Raw genomic sequence first — 26,835 nt, 5'->3', positions numbered from 1 at the left:
ACATTCTGTGTTTTGCCAATGTAGGGAGAGGTTGCTTTGTGTTGCAGGGACAGGCTTTTAGGGACACCAAACACTAGCTAATAGGGCCACAAAAGTCCTTTAAGGACTGGTATAGGTGTGCTATCGATAGGTGTGATATACTGATAGGTGTGATACACTTATAATATACTTTCTAACATAGAAAGTATATTATAGTGCATTTGTATTGTGCAGCAGTTGTGTGCGGTTCTGCTGCGATACCGCAGCTATATAGAGGGAAAAGCGCTATTGGAACAACTATTTGCAACGGGTGTGATATACCTGTAGTCCCAAAAAAAATGATTGAGGGGTGCAATATACCTGCTTCCACAAAATACTGATTGACGGCTGCAATATACCTGTTCCCTCAAATAAACAGTGTGGTGTGATATAACTCTTGTGGCAAAAAAAATAATTGAAGGGTGTGATATACCTGCTTCCAAAAAATGCTGATTAAGGGGTTTGCTATACCTGCTTCCACCAAATATTGATTGAGGCCTGCAAGATACCTGCTTCCACAAAATACTGATTAAGGGGTTTGATAAACCTGCTTCCACCAAATATTGATTGAGGCCTGCAATATACCTGCTTCCACAAAATACTGATTAAGGGGTTCGAGATACCTGTTTCCACCAAATATTGATTGAGGCCTGCATTATACCAGATTCCACAAATACTACTCTTCTCTAGTGACTTAGGTACAGGGTCATTTTGAAAATCATAGGCAGAGGAAGAGGCCGGCCGTTTTGCAGGGGTGGTAGGGGTCGAGCAGGTGCACCAGGTGGGAGCTGAAGTGGTAAGTTGGAGAAGGCGCGTGCGATTACTTCAAAGGATGCACCAGAGTTGGTTGAGTGGCTAATTTAGCCTTCCGTTTCTGCACCCTCCTCATCCTCTGTATCTGCACCCTCCTCACTCTCTGCTGTGTGCACCCCCAAAGACACCACCACCATAGCCCCTCCACTCGAGTCAGAGGAATTATTTTCCCATCCATTCCCAAACCTTACCGATGCGCAGCCATTCTTGGCATCGGATGAGGAAGAGGAGGTAGCCACGGCCACCACCCAGCGCTCTGACGACAGTACCCAGATTAGCCCAAGGAGGGAGGTTCCCGCTGTTGCTGCCTACTCCGACATCTCAAATGTCAGTGGTGGTGAAGGTGACGATGATGACGTGTCGATGAACATCACGTGGGTGCCCACAAGAGAGGAAGAGGAGGGGAGTTCAAAGGGAGAGATGGAGCAACAGAGAGGGAGAAGAAGGATAAGAAGCAGGCAGAGCTTGCAGGGCATAAGAGGCAAAAAGAAGACGGCAAATGTATCTGGAGCGAGCCATCCACCATGCACAGTCACTTCTGGCGCTCCCATTACGCCGGCACATGGCTCCGCAGTGTGGGCTTTTTTTTAACGTGTCAGCTGCTGACAATAGTGTTGCCATCTGCAGCCTGTGCTGTCAACGCATAAGTCACGGTAAGCCCAACACTCACCTAGGGACTTCCGCCTTAAGAAAGCACCTGTCCTCCCATCACCGAGCCCAGTGGGAGCAACACTGTCAGTACCCACAAAGCCACACTCCCGGCGCTCCATGTCCTGCCTCTTCGCCTTCTCCTCTCTCCTCCCATTTGTCCTCCACTTCACCTTCCACCGTCCTGTCGTCGCATTCATCTGGCAGAAGGCAGGCTTCCGTGGCCCAAATGTTTGAGCATAAAAAGTTGATGATGCCGAAAAACCCTCTTGCCCAACGGCGGACCGCTGGCTTGTCGGAACTCCTAGCCCGCCAACTACTGCCATATAAACTGGTGGACTCGGAGGCCTTTTGAAAATTTGTGGACATTGGCACACCACAATGGAAGGTCCCCGGAAGGAAATATGTCTCCCAGAAGGGCATTCCAGAGCTTTATGGCCATGTTCAGCGGCAACTGATGATATCTCTGGCACACAGTGTCGGTGCCAAGATACATCTGAGCACAGATACGTGGTCTAGCAAACACGGACAGGGAAGGTACATACTTTTACTGCCCACTGGGTGAACCTGTTGACGGCAGTCAAGCATGTAACCTGTGGCTCCCGTGTGGATTTGGTGTTACCGCCACGGATTGCATGCAGGCCTGCCTCTTCTTCTCCTCCTCCTACTCCATCCTTCGTCTCCTCCTCGGCTGACTCCTCCTTTTCCACTGCTACCACATCATTAGCTGCGCCCCCCCGAGCTCCCCAGAACTTATTTACTTGCCAGGTGAGACGTTGCCATGCTGTGCTGCTGCTGTTGTTTCTGGAAGCCAAGAGCCACATCGGTCCTGCACTGCTTTCAGCTCTGCGGTCACAGGCCGATCAGTGGATAACCTTGCTCAATTTGACAGTTGGTAAAGTGGTGTGCGACAACGGTGCCAATCTGCTGAGCGCACTGAAACAGGGCAAAATGACACACGTGCCATGCATGGCACACGTCCTGAACTTAGTCGTTCAGTGATTCGTTGCCAAATTCACCGGGGACCAGGATGTCTTGCGGCAGGCCAGGAAAATCTCTGGCCATTTTAGATCTTACATGGCCATGTCTCGCCTTGCTGACTTTCAGCAGCGACACCACCTGGCAGTCAGATGTCTGATTTGTGACAGCCCTACATGCTGAAACTCCACCTTGTATATGCTTGATAGGCTGCTCCAGCAGAAATGTGCAGTTAATGACTACCTGTACAAACTCTGCAGTAGGACAGGTTCTGGGGAGCTTGGTTTCTTTTCACCACGCCAGTGGCTGCTCATGCGCAATGCATGAAAACTTCTGCGATCATTTGATGAGATCACCAAACTGGTCAGTCGCAGTCAGGGCACCATCAGTGACATCGTACCTTATGCTTTCTTTCTGGAGTGTGCATTGCATCGTGTCATTGATCAAGCTGTCGAGGAGCAGGAGCTGGAAGATGAAGAAGTCACAATGATGAATGAATTCCCTGGGGTAGCTACTCCATCTGAGACAAGTCAGCAGGAGTCTGAAGAGGAGGAGGAGGAGCAAGACAAGCAGGCTTTGAGGGGGACTTTAAACTTTTCGGGGATCCCTGGTGTTGTCCGTGGCTGGGGGGAGGAGACAGAGGACGACATTCTCCTGTGCGATAAGCAGGAGCCAGGGTGATCCACCGCTTCCAATTTAGTGCAAATGGGGGCCTTCATGATCCAGTGTTTGAAGAGGGATCCCCGTATGAAAAGCATGGAGGGCAAGGACCAGGACTGGTTGGCAATGTACTTAGACCCCCGGCACAAACACAAAATGGTGGACATGTTACCAGCATCACAGAGGGCTGTCAGAATGCAGAATTTCCAGGCCTTGCTGCAAGAGATGCTGCATTCTGCTGTTGCGGGCGCTGGCAGAGGAATTTGCACCCACAGCGAAACAGGTGCGGTTACCAATCCTACCGCGCCTGCAAGAAGAGCGCGGTTTGAAGATGTGTTGGTCACTTTGGATATGAGATCATTCTTGCAGCCAACCCATCGACAGTTGCCCTCAGGATTCAGCCTCAGGAAACGCCTAGACTGACAGGTGTCCAAAAACATCGGGTGAACGGCCAATGAGGACGCTCTGGGAAGCGAGGAACCCCTGGACTACTGGGTGTGCAAGCTTGACCCTTGGCCAGAGCTGGCACAATTTGTCATGGAACTCTTGGATTGCCCCTCGTTGAGTGTCCTGTCCGAAAGGACGTTCAGCGCAGCAGTGGGGATCGTGACCGATATGCGCACTCGCCTAGCTCACGACAGTGTGGACTACCTCACATTTCTAAAAATTAATGAGGCATGGATCTCGGAGGAATTCAACACCTGTGACGACCACGTGTAATTGAATTTCCTCATGCCAGCCCACACTTATCTGACACCACCCAGAACAAAGAATGGTCCTTGTTTTATGTGTATACAGTGGCATAAAAGGTATTTTCTGTCAGGTGAATGCCTAATTTTTGGGGCTTCTACTCCAGTGTCCTACAGTAAAAATTTTATCCGATGAACGCCTAATGTACCTCCAGCAACATCATCACAAGTTCTTTTCTGTCAGGTGATTGCCTAATTTTTGGGGCCTGTACTGGCCTACAGTAAAATTATTTTCCATGGACCACCTAATATACCTCCAGCCACATCATCACAAGTTCTTTTCTGTCAGATGAAAGCCTAATTTTTGGGGCATGTAATGGCCTACAGTAAAAATTGTATCCAGTGACCGCCTAATGTACCTTCAGCCACATAATCACAAGTTCTTTTCTGTCAGGTTAATGTTAGTGTTGATCGAGCACCAAAATGCTCCGGTTTTCGGGTGCTCGAGTCAAACACCTCGGAGCACAATGGAAGTCAAAGGAAGAACCCGAGAATTAAACCAGGCACCCCCTGCTCTAAACAGGGGAGGGTGTCTGGTTCATAGGAAAAAGTCAGAAATTGATGGAAACACCACCAAAATGGATCGGGAACAGCATGGGGAGGATGTATGGATGCATCTTGGACTCCCAGGTTGCTGCTGGGAACGATGTTGTCTGAGTAGTACGCCAATTTTATAGACTGACACTAATATGCATAAAATCGAAGATAAAATAGAAGTTAGAGGAAAAATTGTTAGGAAATATTCTTTCCTATATATTTACTTGAATATAAAGTGCAAGTGCTGCTAAAAATTACAAGGAAGAGGGACTCCGATACAACCTGTATATCACATAATGGAGGGCCTCATTCACATTGTGGTACAATTGCTCAGGTAGTGGGACATAAAGCCTATGCACTAAGTGAAAGGGCTGCCACAAATTACAGGGAACCAGCACATCAATACACACTTTATTAATACAATACACACTGGTGACCCTCAAAAACATTAGGAACAAGGGCCTGCTGCTGATCTGACCATCTAAAACATTTGGGGTGAGTGCCTGCTGCTGAGCTTACTAATAGAAAAAAATATGGACGAGGGCCTGCTGGTGAGCTGACCCTGTAAAACATTATGGTTGAGGGATGCTGGTGAGCTGACTCTCAAAAACATTACATGCGAGGGCCTGCAGTTGAGCTGACCCTCTAAAAGATTGTAGGTGAGGGCCTACTGGTGAGCTGACTCTCTAAAACATTATATTCGATAGCCTGCAGATGAGCTGACCCTCTAAAAGATTGTAGGTGAGGGCCTACTGGTGAGCTGACCCTCTGAAACATTATATGTGAGGGCCTGAAGGTGAGCTGACCCTCTAAAAGATTGTAGGTGAGGGCCTGCTGGTGAGCTGACCCTCTAAAATATTATATGCGAGGGCCTGCAGGTGAGCTGACACTCTAAAAGATTGTAGGTGAGGGCCTGCAGGTGAGCTGACCCTTTAAAACATTATATGCGAGGGCCTGCAGGTGAGCTGACCCTCTAAAAGATTGTAGATGAGGACCTGCTGATGAGCTGACCCTCTAAAACATTATATGCAATGGCCTGCAGGTGAGCTGACCATCTAAAAGATTGTAGGTGATTGCCTGCTGGTGAGCTGAACCTCTAAAACATTATATGCAAGGGCCTGCAGGTGAGCTGACCCTCTAAAAGATTGTAAGTGAGGACCTGCTGGTTAGCTGACCCTCTAAAACATTATATGCAAGGGCCTGCAGGTGAGCTGAACCTGTAAAACATTATGGTTGAGGGATGCTGGTGAGCTGACTCTCAAAAACATTACATGCGAGGGCCTGCAGGTGAGCAGGCCCTATTCACTTTACACTGGATTTTAACACTGAATATTCATATATGTTTTATAATGTATGTCTTTAATGCTTCATAACAAATAATAAATTAATTTTAATTTTGCATATAAGTTATATATTACATTTATATTATTTAGGATTATATTATACAAATATATAAGGTGGCTATAGAAGTTAAACAGGGCTGTATAGTTGTTGTTTTTTAAATATGATGTGTACCCACTGAAATAAGATGTAGTACAGTATTTTTAAATCTATAACATGTAATTTATATACTTTCTATCTATAGCAGTGGGGAACAACAAAACACAATTTTAGAAAAAAACACACCTATGGGAGAAAAATCGCATCAATATCGCATACGATAATTTTTGCAGATTAATGATAAAATTCAACAGCATATGTCGAAATTAAAATAATCATAAGAACATTGGTGCAGATTACTATATAATCATATATTCTGAATGTTTTCTTCCACATGTCCTAAATTTCGAATATTCCATGCCCGATTTTCTATTCTACTTGAATCCACTCCGTAACTTATGTTCCACTGAATTTCAATGAATGCTGGGTATAAAAAGGCATAGATTTCTTTTGCGGGTCACCACTGAGGAAGGGGCCAGGAAAAGACCCCGAAACGCGTCTGGTTGTTCTAAGACCCGCACATCAGCTGATGGACAAATATCTATCCATACATTTTGGAATTGGATCCTCATCTTTGTGGAGCCCTCGACTATAGAAGTTAGATTTTTATCTGGCATAGAGTGAACGTCTCGATTCAAATATTCGGTCCTGATAATTGTGAGATTCCACCTGAATACTCTCCACGGTTGGAGACAGTTCGGAAGGTAACTGGAGATCGTGAATATAAGGGTCGGCAGAATCACTTGAGCGATTCCAGCTGACAATCTGTAACCAGGTACCGCCATATTCGATGTTGCTAGCCACGTGGGACGCCACTGTGTGCGCAAGTCGTACGGCAATTGAACTATACCATATTAGGAGGTGTAATCACAGCATCTCAGTCAGCGAATATATGCCGAACTTTCTATAATATCGAACTGAGACCAATAAATGTGACTTTCGTTTAGCTAGTCATTCCGAACATTCACTGGGCACTTTAATCGGCAAAAGTTTATCGAACTTTTCAATACTGACTTATCGATATTACATAATCGAAAGGGTAATATTATATGCCATAGAAGATAATAACATCATTCTTATTCAATATTTTACACTATGATATATATTTAAATGATGATTTTATCACCTCAGCCACTATTTTAGATTTAATATATTTTTGTGAATGATATATATTAGTTAGATTTTATTATTATTGTTTTTAAATGATTGTTTATTTTAAGTTGTCATATCTGCATTTTGTGTAATAATAAATAATTTAATTGTTACCACTGCCCACATTTGTACGTTTCTCTGTGTGGTCCAGGTGGTGAGTGCTCAGCCTTTCTAACTATTTGTATTCAATTCTTCTTATGACTGGGTGAGTCATTAGGCTTAGCAGCACCCAACCCACAGCTATAGACAGAGTGAGCCACCATATCTTTGTATTGGTATTCCACTACTGCCCTCTGCTGCTCACAAAGCCTGGCCAACATGTGGAACGTCTAGTTCTAGTGTGTGCTCACGTCACACAACAGTCGGTGAGCTGGCAATTTTAAGCGCTGCTGCAGCGTTGGCAGACCGGCGAAAGCTGTCGATGACTTGCGGAAATGGGCACACACGCTGCGCACCTTCACTAGTAGCTCAGGCAAACTCAGGTAGGTTTTGAGAAACCGCTGAACCACTAAGTTTAAGACGTGGGCTAGGCATGGGATGTGTCACACCGGTGACAGGTTTGAGAAGGTCTGAAAGATTATCTGCTCATTAGTGATCTGACAGAATCTTTTGGTTTCACTTTGTCTGTGTGTTGCTTGTATGTCCACACCTCTTGTTCAGGTGTGGATCATGTGACCTTTACCTCCCCTATTTAGTTTGACTTTACCCATCACTCCTTGCTCTGGATAGCTTCATTTGGTGTTGGAAGAGCTGGAGTGTGCTTCTAGTTGAAGTCCTGATCATCCATCATCCATCATCATTAGAAGTTAAGTGTTCCGCTTGTTGTGTTTTGTATTCCCCCCCTCTGTTGTTTACTAGGCCTCAGTGAGACGCTGGTTCCTTCACCAGGGAAGGAGCAGGTTGTCTCTGCCCTGTCATTAACCACTTGCCATCTGGGCCATTTACCCCCTTCCTGACCAGGCCTAATTTAGCAAAACTGACCTATCTCACTTTATGTGGTAATAACTTTGGAACGCCTTTACTTATCCAAGTCATTCAGAGATTGTTTTCTCGTGACACATTGTACTTCATGATAGTCATAAATTTGAGTCAATATATTTCACCTTTATTTATGAAAAAATCTCAAATTTACCAAAAATTTGGAAAAATTTGGGATTTTCTAAATTTCAATTCCTCTGCTTTTTAAACAGAAAGTGATACCTCATAAAATATTTATTACTTAACATTCCCCATATGTCTACTTTATGTTGGCATCATTTTGGAAATGTCATTTTATTTTTTTAGGACGTTAGAAGGCTTACAAGTTTAGAAGCAATTCTTCACATTTTTAAGAAAATTGCCAAAACGCACTTTTTAAGGACCAGTTCAGGTCTGAAGTCACTTTGTGGGGCCTACATAGTGGATACCCCCATAAATGACCCCAATGTAGAAACTACACCCCTCAAGTTACTTAAAACCGATTTTACAAACTTTGTTAACCCTTTAGGCGTTCGACAAGAATTAAAGGAAAATGGAGATCAAATTTTTAAATTTCACTTTTTTGGAAGATTTTCCATTTTAATCCAATTTCTTCTTTAACACATCGATGGTTAACAGCCAAACAAAACTCAATATTTATTACCCAGATTCTGCAGTTTACAGAAACACCCCACATGTGGTCATAAACTGCTGTATGGGCACATGGCAGGGCGCAGAAGAAAAGGAACTCCACATGGCTTTTAGATGCCATGTCCCATTTGAAGCCCCCCTGATGCACCCTTACAGTAGAAACTCCCAAAAAGTGACCCCATTTTGGAAACTAGGTAATAAGGTGCCAGTTTTATTGGTACTATTTTTGGGTACATATGATCTTTTTGATCATTAATTATAACACTTTATGGGGCAAGGTGACCAAAAAATTTGTTGTTTTAGCACAGTTTTTATTTATTTATTTTTAAAGCGTTCACTTGAGGGGTTCAGTCAAGTGACATTTTTATAGAGCAGATTGTTACGGACGTGGCGATACCTAATATGTATACTTTTTCTTATTTATTAAAGTTTTACCCAATAATAGCCTTTTTGAAACAAAAAAATAATGTTTTAATGTGTCCATGTTCTGAGAGCTATAGTTTTTTTTATTTTTTGAGAGATTTTCTTATGTAGGGGCTCATTTTTTGCGGAATGAGGTGACGGTTTTATTGGTACCATTTTGTGGGACATACGCATTTTTTATCACTTGGTGTTGCACTTTTTGTGATGTAAGGTGACAAAAATTGCTTGTTTTGACACAGTTTTTTTTTTTTTTTTTTTACGGTGTTCATCCGAGGGTTTAGTTCATGTGATATTTTTATAGAGCTGGTTTTTACGGACACGGCAATACCTAATATGTATACTTTTTTTTATTTATTTCACTTTAACACAATTATAGCATTTTTTAAACCAAAAAAATTATGTTTTAGTGTCTCCATGTTCTAAGAGCTATAGTTTTTTTTTTAGAGATTTTCTTATGTAGGGGCTCATTTTTTGCGGGATGAGGTGACGGTTTTATTGGTACCATTTTGTGGGACATACGCCTTTTTGATCACTTGGTGTTGCACTTTTTGTGATGTAAGGTGACAAAAATGGCTTTTTTTGACAGTTATTTATTTTTATTTTTTATGGTGATTATTGGACTGGGTCTATTATGTGATATATTTATAGAGACGACCGTCACGGATGCGGCAATACCAAATATGTCTATTTTATTTTATTTTTTCTATTTTTTTATTATTTTTTTTATTCCTTACTTGGGGAATTTTTTTTTTTACATGTGAAAACTAATTTTTTTTTTTTTTTTTAACATTTTATTTTTTATTTTTTTATATTACACTTTGCGTCCCCCATAAGGTCATACAAGACCTCTGGGGGACATTTATCTTCACTTTTTTTTTTTTCTTTTCACTGTTGATTTTTCCTATAACTGGGGCTGACATAGTAGCCCCAGTTACAGGAGAAATGCACCCCCAGAGAGCAGGGCCGGATTAAGAGCATCATGGGCCTGGTGCAGAAGATTTTAATGGGCCTTTTTATAGAAAATGAAAACGCAACGCAGAGCAACTTTTTATAGCACAAATAAAGTGTGAATTTACGCAAAATTACACATGTGAAAATATGCATGCATAAAGTTTGAAGTGTGAACGGGTCTGCGTAATCCCATTCAAGTCTATTGGACTAAAGTTCATGCGTAATTTTGAAGCAGATTTACGCACGGGTTTGCGTGTGAAAAATCTGCTGTGTGAACTTAGCCTAAGTGTACATCTTTGGCCACAGTTTAAATATACAGCCATCTATATAGATGGCTGTATTATGTATAGCCACCCCCCAAGGAGTTAACTAGTGCTGCTGGATATGTCATTCAGGAGCATGAAAAGCTATTCACGTCTAGCTTTTCCATGCTCCTGAATGGCATATGTGTTTATAAAAGCTAATCTATTATAAGCAGATATGCCATTGAGGAGCTTGGAAAAGATAGGTAGGCAAGAAATAGTCACCTAGCTTTTCCATACTCCTGAATGGCATATCTGCTTATATGCATACATGTTTATAATAGCCAAGCTATTATATGCAGATCTGCCATTCAGGAGCATGGAAAAGCTAGGTGACAATTTCTCACCTAACTTTTCCATGCTATGCTCCTGAATGGCAAATCTGCCTATAGGCATATCTGTTTATAATAGCTGATCTATTATAAGCAGATATACGACTCAGGAGCATTGAAGAGCTAGGTGACTATTTCTCACTTAGCTTTTCCATGCTCCTGAATGGCAGATCTGTTTATAATAGATCAGGCTCAGCTATTATAAAGATATATATGCCTAAAAGCAGATATGCAATTCAGGAGCATGGAAAAGCTAGGTGAAAAATAGTCACCTAGCTTTTCCATGCTCCTGAATGGCAAATCTGCCTATAGGCATATCTGTTTATAATACCTGATCTATTATAAGCAGATATACCACCCAGGAGCATTGAAGAGCTAGGTGACTATTTCTCCTTAGCTTTTCCATGCTCCTGAATGGCATATCTGTTTATAATAGATCAGGCTCAGCTATTATAAAGATATATATGCCTATAAGCAGATATGCAATTCAGGAGCATGGAAAAGCTAGGTGAAAAAAATCATCACCCAGCTTTTCCATGCTCCTGAATGACATGTATAAATTATACAGTATACAGTATAATAGGTGAGGTGAGCCAATGCTGATTTACTTATCGCCTATGAGTTGTTTTCTGGGCAGTACACTGAAGGCTGCTGAACGCGACTCAGCGCTGGCAGCACCCCTGACTCCACGCAGGAAGAATTTTGAACTTCCCGCGCGCAGCAGCCGTCACGGTCTTTCACTTTACGGCATGGCCTAGGCCCCAGGGGAGGAGTCTGACGTGACGACGCAGCGCGGCATGCACAGCTGACCTGTCACCTGACCTGATCTGTCAGCTGTCACTGTCCTGGTGAGTTCTGTAAAGGGCCGGCCTGGGAGATTTCTCCTTGCGCGCCGGCCCGGGAGATTTCTCCTTGCGCGCCGGCCCTGTCATCATCTGACAGTCAGCACAGTTCGGTCCTACGAAAGGGTTGCGGGGCGGCCGCCAGGCAACCTCAGCGAGGCGGCCTATGCGGGCCTAGCTCCGGTTGGCCTATGTGGACAGGGCCGGACTGGGGATAAAAACCAGCCCTGGAAAAAGTTGCACACCAGCCCCACAGCATTGTGTCCTTATTTACTTGTTTATAAAAGGCGAAAGCATTCATTTTAAAACACGAATATGAATTTTGCCCCACAATAGCTCTTTTGTAGAACCCCCATGGGGGGGGGGGAGCATGTAGCAGAGCTAGTATAGCATGTAGCAGAGCTGTGTGTAGCATGTAGCAGAGCTAGTATAGCATGTAGCAGAGCTGTGTGTGTACAGGGTGCATGCAGCAGTGTAGCAGAGCAGGAAGCCTGGTAGGGACTCAGTGACACCATTCTTTTAACTAATAAACTCTCAGACAATAACTATAGCCACTACATCACAGTCTGCTCCACGGCATTCACTGCAGCAGAGCTGTGTTTGCCAGGAGCCAGTCCCTCCTGACCTTCGGTTCACTTGAGAGCCGACTCAGGCTACTTTCCCACCTGCGTTCGGAGCTCCGCTCGTGAGCTCCGTTTGAAGGGGCTCACAAGCGGTCCTGAACGCAGCCGTCCAGCCCTAATGCATTCTCAGTGGAGGCGGATCCGCTGAGAATGCATCAGTCTGCCAGCGCTCAGCCTCCGCTCCGCTCAGTGAGCGGACACCTGAACGCTGCTTGCAGCGTTCGGGTGTCTGCCTGGCCGTGCGGAGGCGAGCGGATCCGTCCAGACTTACAATGTAAGTCAATGGGGACGGATCCGCTTGAAGATGACACTAAATGGCTCAATCTTCAAGCGGATCCGTCCCCCATTGACTTTCAATGTAAAGTCTGAACGGATCCGCTCAGGCTACTTTCAGACTTAGAAATTTTTGTGAACGGATGCAAACGTCTGCATTATAGGAGCGGATCCGTCTGATGAAACATCAGACGGATCCGCTCCGAACGCTAGTGTGAAAGTAGCCTCAGCAAGTGAACCGAAGATCTGATTCATGAAAAAGATCCGAACTTCCCATCTCTAAGAGCAGTGACGCAGCCGCGGTGACAGAGTGAGAAGGGGGGGGGGGCGTGGTGTAGTGACAGCGTGGGGAAGAAGAAATTACAGAGCTGGAGGGGTGGAGCAATGAAAGGTTCTGGGGGAGGAGCAGTGACAGAGCCGTTACAGAGCCAGGAGCATTGATAGAACTTTCACCTCTGCCAGCACCCCTCAGAGGACCCCCTTTCTGCATGTGTTGTCAAACTGGGAAGGTGAGGGGGGTCCTTTCCATGCCACATCAGCAGCTAGTTTGCCTAAACCACCTAGAGGTACGGGTAGTAATGTGCTAAGATTAGCAAGAGTGTGCACTAAACTAATTGCTGTGATCACATTAAGGCCTCGTTCACACCAGGCAGTGCGTTCCGGCCTGATTCTGTCCAGAATGCCCTGCACCGTGCCATTCACTTCAATGGATTGTCACGCCCCCTCCTGCCCCACAACATAGTGAGCCGGCCGCGATGTAGGCATTCTAGACAGAATCATCTGGTGTGAACGAGGCCTAAACTTAGTCATTTCACACCACAAAGGCTGGAACGCAAGCCAGCCACCCATCCCTGCATAAGAAAGCGTGGCGGTGCATTGAAATAAGTTTTTGATTTAAAATTATTTTTTTGTATCAGGACAAGTAGGTTGTCATGAGGAACAAGTAGATCGAGCCCCCGCTTTAGTCCTTCGACAAGTAGTTTTTTTTAAAATTTCCACACCCCTGCACTGTTATGGGGGATCTGCGGATGGCACTGTTATGAAGGATCTGCGGATGGCACTGTTATACAGGATCTGTGGATGGCACTGTTATACAGGATCTGTGGATGGCACTGTTATGGAGGATCTGTGGATGGCACTGTTATGGAGGATCTGTGGATGGCACTGTTATGGAGGATCTGTGGATGGCACTGTTATGGGGATCTGTGGATGGCACTGTTATGAAGGATCTGTGGATGGCACTGTTATGAAGGATCTGTGGTTGGCACTGTTATGGGGGATCTGTAGATCACGCTGTTATGGAGGGGATCTATGGATGACAGTGTTATGGGGATCTGTGGATGGCACTGTTATGGGGATCTGTGGATGACACTGTTATGGGGATCTGTGGATGGCACTGTTATGGAGGATCTGTGGATGGCACTGTTATGGGGATCTGTGGATGGCACTGTTATGGGGGATCTGTGGATGGCACTGTTATGGAGGATCTGTGGATGGCACTGTTATGGAGGATCTGTGGATGGCACTGTTATGGGGGATCTGTGGATGGCACTGTTATGGGGGATCTGTGGATGGCACTGTTATGGGGGATCTGTGGATGGCACTGTTATGGGGATCTGTGGATGGCACTGTTATGGAGGATCTGTGGATGGCACTGTTATGGAGGATCTGTGGATGGCACTGTTATGGAGGATCTGTGGATGGCACTGTTATGGGGATCTGTGGATGGCATTGTTATGGGGATCTGTGGATGGCACTGTTATGGGGAACTGTGGATGGCATTGTTATGGGGATCTGTGGTTGGCACTGTTATGGGGGAACTATGGATGATGCACTGTTATAGGGGATGTGTGCTATGACTGTACTCTGTACTCAGCCTCCGAGTCCTACCTGATACACAGCCCTGAACAGCCGGATGACAGCTCTGCACAAGCAGCAGCTAGCAGGCTGAAGGACCTTCCGTGATGTCATGATCATGTGATCAGTCACATGTGTGGGAGGAGTCAGGCTCCGGGCAATGTCCCTGCTGGAGCCTGCTGTTGGGGGCGGGGCCGGGGGATGGGCTCCTCTCTCTGTCAGTCCCTCTGTGTAATACTGCACCAGTCAAGGAGCCTCCTCGCTGTCGGCACGGCCGGCCGTGCAGCAGTCAAGGCTACCGGCCTAACGGGCCGTGCCAGTCCGGCCCTGTATGCGGGCTGCTGGGCCTATTTTCATGCAGGGGCCTGGAGCTGCAGCTCCATCCGCCCCTACGTTAATCCGGCCCTGCCAGAGAGGCTGTACAGCAGAATACAGAGCTGTACAGCCTCAGTGCAGGGCTGATCGAGGTCTCTGAAAGACCTGACAGCTCCTGCACTTTCCCGGCTCAGACAGTCACATGTCCTGGAGATCGTGCTGATTAGACTCCAGTGAAACAGCTGCTGGGTGAGTGTAAATGTTCCGATCTCTCTCTCCTGCTAGCACTAATGAGAGGGAGACAGTACAAGCCTCTCTGAGCGCTGTAACTGCAGATTACAGCGCTCACAACACATGCTCTGGAGACAATGCTGCTGATTTGTCTCTAGTGTAAACAGCTGCTGGGGGATCGCTGCTGGAGTGTGAATGTACCGATCTCCCTCTCCTGCCAGCGCTACAGAGAGGGAGACGGTACAAGCATTTCAGAGCGCTGTAACTGGAAATTACAGCGCTCACATGCCCTGGAGACCATGCTGATCAGTCTCCAGGGCTTACAGTTTAACATTACAATCGCGATGCCTACTTTAAATACCGATCTCCCTCTCTGACTGGCAGTAATAAGAGGGAGATGGTAGATGCATTTGTGATCGCTCTGACTGCTTGTCAGAGCGATCAAAAGTCTGGAGACCAGCAAAAAAGGTCTCAGGGTAAAGCTCCATGTTCTTGGCTGTCAGGAGGGAGCTTAGTCATGGAGTTTCTATGTACAGGGGCAGAGCACAGGAGGGAAAGCTGCAGGACGTTTTAAAACGTGCTATCAGAAATAGAGATCCACCTCCTGGACGTTTATAGTCAATGGGCAGACGGGAGGTGGTTAAGTCTAGGGCATCTGAGGGCCACCAGGGTTTTCTAGGTTCCTGTGTATGGGCATCTCTACCATCGAGAGGTGCCCATACGGATAGGAGTTAGGGACAGGAGGAGGGTTTTATAGGTGGTGACCCTTTTCCTTCCCTAGCGGTGAGGCCTAGTGTCTTTTACCTTCCGTCTTGTTGTCTTTTGGTGTTCTCCCCTACTAAATCCATGACAGGATGTGTGTGAACTTGCCGAGCACCAAAGCCACCACCAAGTTACGGCCATTATCAGACACAACCATTCATGGTTCTAGGTTGAGTGGCGAGAGCCACAGCTCAGTCTGGTCTCTTATCCCCTGCCACAGCTTTGAGGAGGTGTGCTGTTTGTCACCTAAGCCGATCAGCTTAAGCACGGTCTGTTTACGCTTCCCCACTGCAGTTCTACACTGCTTACAGCTACCGACTGATGGCTGACTGGTGCAGCAAGAGGATAATTCTGAGGTGGAAGTGGAGGAGGAGGCGGAAGAGAAGTGGTGGTTGGAGCCACTAACGTAGGTGGTGGCGGAAACCCTGATGGAATTAGGGCCCACAATCCTTGGCATCGGTAGCACCTGTGCCATCCCAGGGTACGACTCGCTCACGCCCTCCACAACGTTCACCCAGTGTGCCGGCAGGAAAATGTAGCATCCCTGGCCGAAAGTACTTGTCCATGTGTCAATGGTTAAGTGGACCTTCCCAGTAACTGCGTTGGTCAGAGCACGGGTGATGTTATGGGAAACATGCTGGTGTAAGGCGGGCACGGCACACCGTGAAAAATAGTGGAGCCTGGGGATTGCGTAATGAGGAACAGCCGCCGACATCAGGCTGCGGAAGTCCTCAGTGTCCACAAGCCTAAATGGCAACATTTCCAGGGCCAGTAATTTGGAAAGTTGCGCATTTAGTGCTATGGCCTGTGGGTGGGTGGCTGGATATTTGCGCTTGCGTTCAATTGCCTGCGGTAAGGACATTTGTACGCTGCGCTGGGATATGGAAGTGGATGTGGTCGCTGATGATGCTTGGAAAGGCTCAGGTCCAATGTGGGAGGTATCTGGGCCTGTGCCTTCGACAGGGGATTGGCCAACACGTAACACAGGGGAAGAGGAGGCAGTGGTGTTACCCACAGACAGATTGTGGACTCAGGTGTTCGGCCCACCTATTACGGTGCTTTGATGCCATGTGGCGGATCATGCTGGTGGTGGTGAGGTCGCTAGTGTTCACACCCCTGCTCATTTTTGTATAGCATAGATTGCAAATTACAATTCGTTTGTCATCCGCACTTTCCCCAAAAAAGCGCCAGACTGCCGAACACCTACCTCTTGGCAAGGGAGATTTCCGCAAGGGTGTGCTCCGGGGCACAGTTGCGGGTCTGTTTGGTGTGCCACGCCTTCTCCCTTTTGCCACCCCACTGCCTCTTCCAGCCTGTTGCGGATCCCTCCCCCTCTGTACTGCTGTCCTCGCACATCTTGCCACCTTCCCAGGTTGGGTCAGTGACTTCATCGTCCACCCCCTCCTCTTACACTTCCTCACTCTGCTCATCCTCCTGACTTGTTGACCTAACAACAACCTCAGTTATTGACAACTGTGTCTCATCCTCATCACCAACCTCTTGAGACACTAATTGCCGTTGACTTATTGGCAACTGTGTCTCATCATCATCATCCACCTCGTGAAACACTAATTGCAGTTCCCCACCGTCATCTTCTTGTGACTAATATAAAATTACAGGGAATGTCACAGGTATTTGGGATGCGCACACTTTACATAAGAGAAATACCGCAGATAATGTCGCTGATGTCAGCAGTTGCTAATATAAAATTACAGGGAATATTACAGGTATTTGGGAGGCGCACATATTACACTGGAGAAATACTGCAGATAATGTCGCTGATTTCAGTAGCAGCTAATATAAATTACAGGGGATGTCACAGGTATTTGGGATGTGGAAATGTTACACAGGAGATGTACCCCAGGTAATGTCACTGTCCGAAGCGGACACCGTCTACGGAAAAAGTACACTGGATGTCACTGATATTTTTTGGATGTGCACACGTTTTTCATGCCCTACCATGTGAGAGGCCTGAGAAGATCTGACAGTCTTGCTGCACGTGAGTCTATCTGACAGATTTATCTGTTTCTCTTTGTTGTGGTTTTGGGCAGGATCCCACCTCCCCACAGGTTCTGCTAATTAGCTATTTAGTGGTGCTATTTATACTCGCCTCTCACTATAGCCCTTGTGGTTTATATTTGTTTCTGGAGTTCTCAGCTGGTGTTTGGTGGATCTCCTGCTCCCCGTCTGTCTTAAGCGAAGTCCTACTCCTTCTCTTTTGTTGTGTGTTCTGGCTAGGCCTCAGGAAGATGCTGGTTCCTGCACCTAGTGCTAGGAACCGGTCATCTTATCTCCAGCTCCCTAGCTGAGGGTTTGTTACAGTTTTAGCTAGGCTTAGGTTCCAGCGCATGAGCACTTCCACCTTAAGGATTTGCTCATGCTGTCAGCAGTCATTGAAAGGCTCAGGGATTTTCAGGTGGTGACCTTTCCCTGTTCCCTAGCTTTAGGGCCTAGCCTGGTGTTTTGTTGTATTTGGTTTGCTTCCCTGCCCTCACCTACCATGACATTATAAACTGCCCATTACGTCATTTTTTTTCCGCTTGCTCTGTGCAAAATGGAAGCTGTTGATGCACTGGTGGATCACATGCAGGAATTATCTTGGGAGGTAGCTGACCTCCGTAATTCTGTTGTACTTTGTCAGAGATTCCTGGCGTCTGGCTCCGCTGGTGGGAACCAGGCCAGCCTTGAACCTAAGGTCGCTCTCCCAGATAGGTTTTCTGGGGGAAGTGATAACTTTGTTCGGTTCAGGGAATCTTGTAGATTGTATTTTCGTCTACGTCCGATCTCATCTGAAGACGAAAATCAAAGAGTGGGGATTATCATTTCTCTGTTAAAAGGTGATGCTCAGTCTTGCGCCTTTTCTCTGCTGATCGGTTCTCAGTCCCTCCGATCGGTGGATGAATTTTTCAGAGCCATGGGCCTGATTTATGAAAAAAAGGGGTTCTTTCCAATAAAACGAGTTCCATTACCCTTGGTAGCATGAATGGGGAGTCAAAAAAGGTTTATTTGTTTTCTACCTGCAGTACCCGATTTCTCCTGCCTGCCATGGTGGTGCTAGACTCTGAAAATATTGAGTTAGAAGTATTTGTGGACAGTTGTGCAGGGGTTAACCTTGTTGATTATCAATTTGTTCAGAGTCATGGTTTTATAACAAACGCATTAAGCAAAGGGATATCAGTATTTGCTATTGATTCCGCTCCTCTCTCGCAAAAGTATCTAACTCATATTGTGCAGGATATTCATTTGAGGGTGGGTGATTCTCATGTTGAGTCCATTTCATGTTTTGTTATGAAAGGTTTGCCTGCTCTGATGGTACTGGGTTTACCATGGTTGATCAAACATAACCCTACCTTGATTGGCAAACTAGACAAATCAGTAATTGGAGTGATTTTTGTATGGACAACTGTCTCAGTGCATCTATTTCTGTGGTTTCCACTAAGGCGTTACCTTCGTTTCTTTCTGATTTTGCTGACATTTTCTCTGAGGGTGGAGATCAGGAGTTGCCCTCTCACCGAGAGTATGATTGTCCGATCAATCTTATTCCCGGAGCTAAATTGCCAAAACCTCAGCTATATAATCTTTCCCAATCCGAAAGAGTTGCTATGCGGGAGTATATTGCCAAGAGTTTGACAAAAGGGCATATTAGGCCATCTAAGTCATCTATGGCAGCTGGCTTCTTATTTGTTAAAAAAAAAAAAAGACGGGACCCTTAGACCATGTCTAGATTTCTGGGAACTGAATCTCATTACTGTCCTTGATCCTTATCCTCTTCCCATGTTCCCGGATTTATTTGATCAGATTGTTGGAGCCAAGGTGTTTTCTAAGTAGGATTTGAGAGGGGCTTATAATCTGATAAGAATCAGGGAAGGGGATGAATAGAAGATGGCCTTCAATACCCCTGAGGGCAACTTCAAGAGCATGGTCATGCCCTTTGGTTTGACTTATGCCCCGGCAGTCTTCCGGTACTTTATCAATGACATTTTCCATCATATGGTGGGGAGGTTTGTTGTTATTTACCTCGATAACATACTAATTTACTCACCCGATATGGAAACTGATAACGTCGCTGATGTCAGCAGCGGCTAATATAAAATTACAGGGAAAGTCACAGCTATTTGGGATGCGCACACGTAACACAGGAGAAATACCGCAGATAATGTCATTGATGTCAGCAGCGGCTAATATAAAATTACAGGGAATGTCACAAGTATTTTGGATGTGGAAACGTTACACAGGAGAAATACTGCAGATAATGTCGCTCATGTCAGTAGCAGCTAATATAAAATTACAGGGAATGTCTCAGGTATTTGGGATGTGGAAACGTTACACAGGAGATGTAGCCCAGGTAATGTCACTGTCCGCAGTGGACACCATCTACGGAAAAAGTACACTGGATGTCACTGATATTTTTTGGATGTGCACATGTTACACAGGAGATGTACCCCAGTTAATGTCACTGTCCGCAGCGGACACCGTCTATGGAAAAAGTACACTGGATGTCACAGATATTTTTGGGATGCGCACACATTACACAGGACATCCAACGCAGATAATGTCGCTGTCTGCAGCGGCCTAACTATTGCATGCTATTTAGCGCAGGATGCGCTAAAAATAGATTTTGCTACCACACAATAGTCCTTAAAAGGACCTTTGGGTCTCTGACAAGTTTTTCAACTTAAATAAAAAAAAGTCACTCCCTACACTAGCTTTCCCTTCTTCAACACAGCTCTCCCTGACTAACATTAAGCCAAACACGTGTCATCGGGTGCTATATAGCACCCTATGACGCATTCAGGCCAGCCAATTACTGTAATGCCAGTAACCAACATGGCTATGGCATTACAGTGAAGGGCAGTACTCACCTGTATGTTTATTGGCTGCGTAGCAGCCAACAAACGTGCGGGGAGGAGACTCGAGCATTGTGCTCGAGCACATGCGGTATTCGGCCGAATACCGCCATGTGCCGAGCATCGAGATGTTTGAGCCGAAGTGGTGTTCGGCCGAGCATGCTTTATCAACACTAGTGTCACGGACTTTGGTGTGCGCTGTGACACTTATGCCACGCTTGCTGTTGCCTGTGGCAACGTGTTGCTGTTTCAGCATGCGGGGGCAGTGTCACGGCCTTTGTGGTGTGTGCCGTGACATGGTTGCCTTGCATGTTGTTGCCTGCGGCAACGTGTAGCTTTTTATGCTGGTGTGTGAACTTCCCCTTTCAGTTGTTTCCTCCTCTGTCCAGTGCTGGAGGGGTTAACCACCTTGTTAGGAGTGGTCACTAGGTGCTTCATCTTACCTGTGACTAGAGGTCAGGAGTCAGTGGTATTCCAGCCATGGTGTGTGTTGGAGTTTATGCTTCTGATCTTCATGTTCCATCTCCCAGAGTGAGGGCCTCCTAGTGGGACATCGAGGTCTTCAGCAATGTCTTCCCTCCCTTACATGTGTTGCATGTTGGGTGTGGGGTTTATGATTTGGTGTGTTGTAATGTCTAGCTTGGTGTTCCTTGTCTGGTATGTTTGGTGATATCTTCCAGTTTGCTAGACTTCCTAGCCTGTATGCAGTGCCACCTGGGGATGCCATGCAACTTGCGGCGTGGGGGTCCCAGCGGAGTCTGGTGTGCTGGATACCTGTGTGAGTTGCTGGTATGGTGTCCTGTTTGGTGTTAGGGCTCCGGTACGTATTCACAGGTTCCAGTTGTGGTGGCAGCGGCAGGTAAGTGTGTTGTCTTGTTTTCTTACCTGCCGATTCTTGCTGCATACGGTCTTTTCCTTTCCCCTGCTTCTAGGCCTTTTGAGACTCCTGTTCTTCCGTGTCCTGGAAGAACAGGGTGCCTCTCCTCAGCTCGTTTTGTGAGGGATTCTCAGGGCGACTCAGGGCCTTAGGTATCCAGGGTATGAGCCGTCCTACCATCCAGGTCTGCTCATACGGTGAGGTGTTAGGGTTAGGTATAGGGACGCATTAGGAGGTGACCTGCTCCCTTATCCTTGTGTTCAGGCCTAGTTGCTTTCCTTATCCCCCAGTCATCGTACGGTGGGGGGTTTTCCCCACTCCCCACCGTGACAACTAGTTAATGCCTAATTTTTGGGGCCTGTATTCCACTGGCCTACAGTAAAATTTGTATCCAGTGAACGCCTAATGTACCTCCAGCCACATAATCACAAGTTTTCAAGTCAGGTGAATGCCTAATTTTTGGGGCCTGTACTCCCGTGGCCTAAAATAAAAATTTTCTAGGCTCCAGCAGGGCGCATTTTTGAGAGTTTCCCTTTAAGACGCATAAAAATGGCCCCTGATTAAAATACATATTTTTTGTGGTAATTTTTGCCAATGATCCCCCTCTGGTATGTCACTGTCCATGTTGTGGGACTATTTATGCACTTCTAGTAAGTATTTGGTGGCTGTAAATATGACCTGAAGGTTTTTCAGGTTCGCTTGCCATTAAAGTCAATGGGGCCCGCCGCGAATGCGCGGTTCGCGAACATTTACATAGAAACATAGAATGTGTCGGCAGATAAGAACCATTTGGCCCATCTAGTCTCTTTCTTTTGAACGTGAACGTGCTTTCCCGAACCGTCCCGGCCGATGTTCGTCCATGACTAATTGCTAACACTAATTGGATAGTATTAGACTTTGCAGGGACACACTCCCAACTGGTAACACCCCTCTGAACCTTTATTGCAGATTACTGGCAATTCATTCATGAATTTTTTGTAGGAATTAAAAAAAAAATAGCATAACATAAATATAACATAAAATAATAGATGTTCAAGAATCGTTATTATATGGGGACTGCAAGTAGCTACTAAAACATACATGTCAGGAGAGCTGACAGATGCTCGTACCATAGCAGTTTCAATTTCTGGGGGAAAAAGAATGCATCACATCACCAGGCAGCTGACCATCACATGATTACCAGGACTAATGGAGGCAGTGGTAGTGCTGCTATGTTTATTATATGCACAGTCCTCATTTAATAGTAAAGAATAATAGTAAGGGCTCATACAGACGGCCGTGTGGTTTCCGCAGATGGATGCAACTTTCAACTTGAATGGGTTAGTGATCCGTCCGCACTGCAAAAAAATAAAATAAATTCTATTTTTTTGCCATGCGGAGCCACGGAGAGAAACCCCACGGAAGCACTTGTAGTGCTTCCGTGGGGTTTTGTGCCTCCATTCCACATCACACCTTCCGGACCCATTCAAGTGGGTGATGCGGGGTGTGCACAGCCAGGGACCGTATATTGCGTGGCTGTTTGCGGACTGCAATACGGGCCCGGCCGAGGAAGGGCCATCTGCATGAGCCCTAAAACATACGTTTTTTAGACTGGTTTACCTGGAGTGTACAAATGATGATCTATCCTTAGGGTAGGTCATCAATATCAGATTGACGGTGCACCAGGTCCTGGCCCTCTCCCCCGATCAAATGTTTCCAAGGTTTTTCAAGACAAGAAAACCTGACACATATAAGTAGCATATAATAAAGCAGCTTGCTTAGTACAATGCCAGTGTAATTACAATTGGTGCCGTGTGTTTGATATGAATCTAGATTGATCACTGCCATCAGAGCTTACATACATTCATCTAGTTAACTGCAGATAATTTAATTTCTAGTTCTCTCATTTTAAGTCAGAAAACGGTCATCTGTGTAACTGAGCCAAAAATATATATTTTTTTTATCCTTAGCGCAAATGAATAGACCAATTCTCATGATGAACATGATGCTATCTGTGGAACGTGCTGCACCATCAATATTGTATATAGATGGGGCGTTATGGGAATATAAATGTCAGACTCATTAAATGTACAGTACACAGAACTGTTCAACCCCACACTTATAAGAAATTATATGGATCACTACATTGAAATCTAAGCTTTTTCCCTTCAGATATTTTAAATCTCAACTACCTTGTGGATGATCTGATCTGCTTCTCATCTTATATCTTTGAAGATGTGACAGTAGTTATCTTCCTTTCATTTTACGGTATTTAATGAACTCCTGGAGAGAGCTGAAGGAAAGCATTCACAGGGCATGCACGGAAGAGATTTTATACGCAGTAATTGGGAGATACATCATGTAACTGAGGACATTACTCAATTGTTCTCTGAGGTTCAGTTCACATCTTGTTTTTTAAGTGCATCTGACATGCACATTTTTTTCATACTGAATTTTTTCCAAAAAATGCAATGCAGTATGACAGCACAATGTGGTAGAGAAGGTGAGCGGATTGACATACAATATATTTTTGTGGGAAAAAATTCCGTAAAACCTGCAATTTATACATTTACAGTTGCAAGAAAAAGTATGTGCACCCTTTGGAATGATATGGATTTCTGCACAAATTGGTTATAAAATGTGATCTGATCTTCATCTAAGTCACAACAATAGACAATCACAGTCTGCTTAAACTAATAACACACAAAGAATTAAATGTTACCATGTTTTTATTGAACACACCATGTAAACATTCACAGTGCAGGTGGAAAAAGTATGTGAACCCTTGGATTTAATAACTGGTTGAACCTCTTTTGGCAGCAATAACTTCAACCAAACGTTTCCTGTAGTTGCAGATCAGACGTGCACAACTGTCAGGAGTAATTCTTGACCATTCCTCTTTACAGAACTGTTTCAGTTCAGCAATATTCTTGGGATGTCTGGTGTGAATCGCTTTCTTGAGGTCATGCCACAGCATCTCAATCGGGTTGAGGTCAGGACTCTTACTGGGCCACTCCAGAAGGCATATTTTCTTCTGTTTAAGCCATTCTGTTGTTGATTTACTTCTATGCTTTGGGTCGTTGTCCTGTTCAGTGCAGTTTCTAGGTAAAATTTCTCTCAGGGCGAGTGTCAAAAAAACTCCCCCCCCCCCCCCTCAAAACTGCTCGATGAAATAAGTGTCTCCCCATTGTAAAAAATGTGGAACCACATTGCACGGCGAGGATTTTTGCCGCCCTAGGCAAGATAAAAATTGCCGCCCCCCCTTATCAGACATCACATATGTTCCACCCCTTTCTCAGCTTTTAAATTAAAAGAACTGCTATGTTTCCCTTAGGGTTAATCTAGCTTCATGTAGCTGTCCCTTTTTGCAGAATGGAATTGCGGACTCATACATTTCTATGGGGCCGCAATTCCGATCCTGAAAAAAATAGAACATGTCCTATTCTTGTCCACAATAGCAGACAAGAATAGGCATATTCTCTTAGTGCCGGCAATGTGCGGTCCGCAAAATGCGGAACGCACATTGCCGGTGTCCGTGTTTTGTGGATCCGCAGAACACATACGGACGTGTGAATGGGCCCTAAATGTGAGGTAAATTAGTTTCCAATATAGCATTAATAACTAAACAATTACATAATAAACATATTGCATTGTCTACTTACCACCAGGACAATAAGATGATCTGGTCTCTGGCTGCAGTCTGGCTCTTGGTCTGGCTCTGGGGACTCTCTTGTCACTCTCTTCTCTCCCCCCCTCCCTCCCTTGTCACTCCCATTCCCCCCCCTTGTCACTCATTTCCATTCCCCCCCCTTGTCACTCATTTCCATCCCCCCCCTTGTCACTCATTTCCATCCCCCCCCTTGTCACTCATTTCCATCCCCCCCTTGTCACTCATTTCCATCCCCCCCTTGTCACTCATTTCCATCCCCCCCTTGTCACTCATTTCCATCCCCCCTTGTCACTCATTTCCATCCCCCCCTTGTCACTCATTTCCATCCCCCCCCCTTGTCACTCATTTCCATTCCCCCCCCTTGTCACTCATTTCCATTCCTCCCCCCCCTTGTCACTCATTTCCATCCCCCCCCTTGTCACTCATTTCCATCCCCCCCTTGTCACTCATTTCCATCCCCCCCTTGTCACTCATTTCCATCCCCCCCCTTGTCACTCATTTCCATCCCCCCCCCCTTGTCACTCATTTCCATTCCTCCCCCCCCTTGTCACTCATTTCCATTCCCCCCCTTGTCACTCATTTCCATTCCCCCCCCTTGTCACTCATTTCCATTCCCCCCCCCTTGTCATTCATTTCCATTCCCCCCCCTTGTCACTCATTTCCATCCCCCCCCCTTGTCACTCATTTCCATTCCCCCCCCTTGTCACTCATTTCCATTCCTCCCCCCCTTGTCACTCATTTCCATTCCCCCCCTTGTCACTCATTTCCATTCCCCCCCCTTGTCACTCATTTCCATTCCCCCCCCTTGTCATTCATTTCCATTCCCCCCCCTTGTCACTCATTTCCATTCCCCCCCCCTTGTCATTCATTTCCATTCCTCCCCCGGGCCCCCCCCCTTGTCATTCATTTCCATTCCTCCCCCCCCCTTGTCACTCATTTCCATTCCCCCCCCCTTGTCATTCATTTCCATTCCTCCCCCCCCTTGTCACTCATTTCCATTCCTCCCCCCCCTTGTCACTCATTTCCATTCCTCCCCCCCCCTTGTCATTCATTTCCATTCCTCCCCCCCCCCTTGTCATTCATTTCCATTCTATTGTCAGTTTGTCACCTCTAATGTAGCGTGGCCGAGCTCTGTTCGGTCCGCGGTACAGGAGCATTTGTTTCCTGTACCCGGCCGGACTGACAGGAAGTGCTCACTTAGTGTGCACTTCCTTTCAGTTCGGCCGGGTACAGGAAACAAATGCTCCTGTACCGCGGACCGTACAGCGCTCGGCCACGCTACACTAACATGAGCAGAGACAGCAGGCGCAGGCAGGAGATTCTTTAGAGGAGCGGCAAGCGCTCAGCCGCTCAGGAGGCGCAGCATGAGGGGCGCCACCGGCCGGCAATTATATATAACCACGGCAGAGAAACGACAAGAGGGCGCCCCCCTTCTGACAGCGCCCCGGGCGCCCGCCCGTTCCGCCCGCCCCTAGAAACGGCCCTGGTCCTGTTGTAACACCCATCCTCTGTTAAACTTCAGCTGGTGGACAGATGGCATTAATTTCTCCTGCAAAATGTCTTGATAAACATGGAAATTCATTTTTCCTTCAATGATAGGAATCCATCCAGGCCCTGATGCAGCAAAGCAGCCCCAAACCATGATGCCCCCACCACCATACTTTACAGTTGGGATGAGGTTTTGATGTTGGTGTGCTGTGCCTCTTTTTCTCCACACATAGTGTTGTGTGTTTCTTCCAAACAACTCAACTTTGGTTTCATCTGTCCACAGAATATTTTGCCAGTACTGCTGTGGAACATCCAGGTGCTCTTGTGTAAACTGTAAACAAGCAGCAATGTTTTTTTTGGACAACGGTGGCTTTTTCTGTGGTATCCTCCAATGAAATCCATTGTTGTTTAGTGTCTTACGTATCGTAGATTCGCTAACAGGGATGTTAGCATATGCTAG

At 46.0% G+C, this 26,835-nt stretch overlaps 1 long non-coding RNA gene across 1 annotated transcript; it reads left to right on the top strand.

The window, feature by feature from the left end:
• The first annotated feature begins 15,260 nt into the window (after positions 1-15,260).
• LOC120986849 lies at positions 15,261-26,027 on the top strand. The gene is made up of 3 exons (XR_005775812.1): positions 15,261-15,396; positions 22,276-22,279; positions 26,017-26,027. It is a non-coding gene; the product is annotated as an uncharacterized LOC120986849 (long non-coding RNA).
• Positions 26,028-26,835: the final 808 nt, after the last annotated feature.

This window comes from Bufo bufo, chromosome 1, assembly GCF_905171765.1.
Source record: "Bufo bufo chromosome 1, aBufBuf1.1, whole genome shotgun sequence".
Classification (NCBI taxonomy): domain Eukaryota; kingdom Metazoa; phylum Chordata; class Amphibia; order Anura; family Bufonidae; genus Bufo; species Bufo bufo.
The sequence above is the reverse complement of the archived record's forward strand: the minus strand, read 5'-3'. Positions and strand labels throughout refer to the sequence as shown.